Genomic DNA, 3,323 nt, shown 5'->3' with positions numbered 1-3,323 from the left:
ATTATGAATATGAAAGTATTTACTTCCTTTTACCACTCTTAACAGTTTCGTACGCCCAAGATTTTATCTTTCTGTACATCTATGGCCAAGTGACTTCCGAGCTATGTAAGTTTCATTGGCCTCTTTGTATAATTAATATTAAAAATTAGTACTTCAGTTTTCGAGTTCACATATTAATATTGTGATGCCAGTAAATGAAATTTGCTACGTATTAAGTACAACAACAGATCGAAATAGATGTATAGTCTATACAAATTTTAATTTACAGTTCCCTCGCCACCTTTTTCTGTCAGCATATGAAGGTTCTTCTCGGGAACTACTGCGGGAATTTTGACACGATATTCTCATGTGGTCTGCTGATTCAGAAAGAAGGTTTTCGTGGGTACAGTTTATAGATGTTTACTGGTAACTGTCTGAACTATGATGAATTAAAGTCTACCTTCGTGCTTTTCTGGTTGGGTATGAAGACTAATCTCAGGAACTACTCCAGGGATTTCCATGCGGTTTTCACTAAGAGACAGACCGATCTCACGCAACCACAGACATGTCTTCCGGCTGTAGATAATTAGTGCCACCCTTGTGAAGCCGGGGAACGTCGCTAATGGTTATTAAAAGAAGAACTGCAACTACTACAAAGGCTCCAGAAGTAAGAGTAATTAATTAACAAGCATCCAAGTTAATTAATTAGTAGGCTATAATAGTCATATGAAGTTATATGTTCGCCGGCCATTGCGGCCTAGCGGTTCTAGGCGCTTCAGTCTCGAACCGCGCGACCGCTACGGTCGCAGGTTCGAAACCTGCCTCGGGCATGGATGTGTGTGATGTCCTTGGGTTAGTTAGGTTTAAGTAGTTCTGAGTTCTGGGGGACTGATGACCTCAGATGTTAAGTCCCATAGTGCTCATAGCCATTTGAACCATTAAGTTATATGTTCCAGAGATACATTAACTCTCAACTTTAACTGTGGTAATGAATATTGACCAAAACATTGAAGTACAATTTTTACTGGGCTCGAATGCTGGTCTTAGTAAAACATTTTAATTCATTATTGTAGATAAAGTGGAGACTTAATACGTCTCTGGGACATATAATTTTATATGATTAATATATCACCTACGTCTCAGGTACAGACAGCATTACCCCTGTGTCGTTCAACTGCAAGATGCTATTCCATTGTTGTAGAGCCTCAGCAATACTGATAAGAGTTAAGAAGGGCAACTTCAAGACGGGCAGAAGTATGAAATGGAGTTTGTATTGGGAAGGGAAACGTACCAGAGTATTTCGTGCAGCTATGTTAGCTGCAGTGCCATAATGGCACAATGGTTAGCGCATCTGCCTAGTGAGCAAGCGACCCAGGTTTGCATCCTGCCATTGGTACCAGTTTTAATTCATTGCTTCAGCCTGTATTCATTATCATAAACAAAAAGGAAAAAAAATCATCGAGACATTTATTTGGAGCGTTTTGAGCTACATCTGCGAAACCTGTAAAAAATCAAGAAGCAGGACCAGAACTGGAATTGTGCAGAATTGCAACCATATATAATCCTTTCATCATAAGAATAAACCTGATGTAAACAAACACAAACGCGATGATTGGTCAGAAGCCGTATTACACGTACACTGGTGTTGTTATGCTCTTGGAAGTAGGTCCAACTTATGTATTAGATATCTTATAACTAAGTTACTTTAAATGAAACTTTAACATATTCAAATGGATTAACAGCCATCAACGTTTTTGTTAATCACGTTTTAGCTACGTAGTCTTGATTTCAAAAATCGTGTACAGTCAGATCCCCTGCAGCGTTGTGCTCTGATTGTCGCGCTGTTAATGCGCAGTATGAAAATGGCTGATGCTGTTTTCTGTTCCGTAGTGAAACACGCGCGTAGAACACGGTAAAAAGTTGCGAGAAACACGCTGATCTTAACATTTTTCATAAATTTACGGAGATAATCGGCTTTGAAGTTTTCCGAGAGACTTTTGTAGGCTGCAGCTGATAGACAAACCCCCATGAAACGTGTAGCGCAGTTGAAGCAGTACTCGGTTCGGCGGTACATATACTAAAATTGCAACGATACAGAGAAGATTAGCATAGCCGGCACGGTAACTCAGCGTGTTCGGTCAGAGGGTTAGCTGCCCTCTGTAATAAAAAAAAACAACTGAGATAATGGGTCAACGACGAACTGAAACGGGTGTCTTGCGACGTCCGCCCCGAGCAGATACAACGAACGAAAACGAACAAAATGAGACTAAAAAAAAGCGTAATAGAATGTGAATGAAATGCGGTTATTCGTGCGCTGGATCAAATGTCGCCGGTATCTTTTTTTTTATTTTTTTTTCTCCTTCAATTTGAAATGCTTACATCTCGTAATTATAAAACTCGCCATCATTTTTATGAATAATGCACGTCTTCTTGTTTCTAGTTACGCATTGGACGCGAAATTGCTGTTTCCATTTCAAATGCAAATTCTCAGTTATCGATGTTTTATAAAAGACTGTTCGTAAAAGTTGTTTAAATTAAGAAAAGATAACAATTTAATTTTTAAGGCAAAAATGGAAAACCAAATCTTTTTTATTTGGACTATGTCCATCGGTTTATACCACAGAGGTAGATAAGTATCTTAGAAACATGAAAACCAATCATTTTCACAGCATCGAGGACGTCATAAAAATGTTGCATTTTTACGTTTGCTACTGTACAAGTACAATATGAACCCAACAGTACTGGTCTGGAGCCAATCTGCGGGATTTGGCCCAAGAAGTAACGTGTAGCGCAGTTGAAGCGTAATAGAATGGAATGAAATGCGGTTATTCGTGCGCTAGGTCAAATCTCGCCGGTATCTTTTTAATTTTTATGAATAATGCACGTCTTCTTGTTTCTAGTTACACATTGGACGCGAAATTCCTGTTTCCATTTCAAATGCAAATTCTCAGTTATCGATGTTTTATAAAAGACTGTTCGTAAAAGTTGTTTAAATTAAGAAAACATAACAATTTAATTTTTAAAGCAAAAATGAAAAACCAAATCCTCTTTATTTTGACTATGTCCATCGTTTTATACCACAGAGGTAGAGAAGTATCTTAGAAACATGAAAACCAATCATTTTCACAGCATCGAGCACATCATAAAAATGTTGCATTTTTACGTTTGCTACTGTACAATTACAGTATGGACCCAACAGTACTGGTCTGGAGCCACGCTGCGGGATTTGGCCCGAGAAGTAACAAGATTGTTAAGCTGACAGACGTACTGGAACTAACGCACGTAGCTTTTTCACACGTCACTGCGGAACGCTGGCGGGGTGTAGAACGGCTCTTCATAAAGGA

The 3,323-nt window shown here is 38.8% G+C and overlaps 1 pseudogene; it reads left to right on the top strand.

The window, feature by feature from the left end:
* The first annotated feature begins 2,032 nt into the window (after positions 1-2,032).
* Positions 2,033-2,093, top strand: LOC126476748 (U6 spliceosomal RNA; annotated as a pseudogene).
* The last annotated feature ends 1,230 nt before the right edge of the window (positions 2,094-3,323 follow it).

This window comes from Schistocerca serialis, chromosome 4 (genome assembly GCF_023864345.2).
Source record: "Schistocerca serialis cubense isolate TAMUIC-IGC-003099 chromosome 4, iqSchSeri2.2, whole genome shotgun sequence".
Lineage (NCBI taxonomy): Eukaryota > Metazoa > Arthropoda > Insecta > Orthoptera > Acrididae > Schistocerca > Schistocerca serialis.
This window is presented reverse-complemented; position numbering and strand designations above follow the sequence as displayed.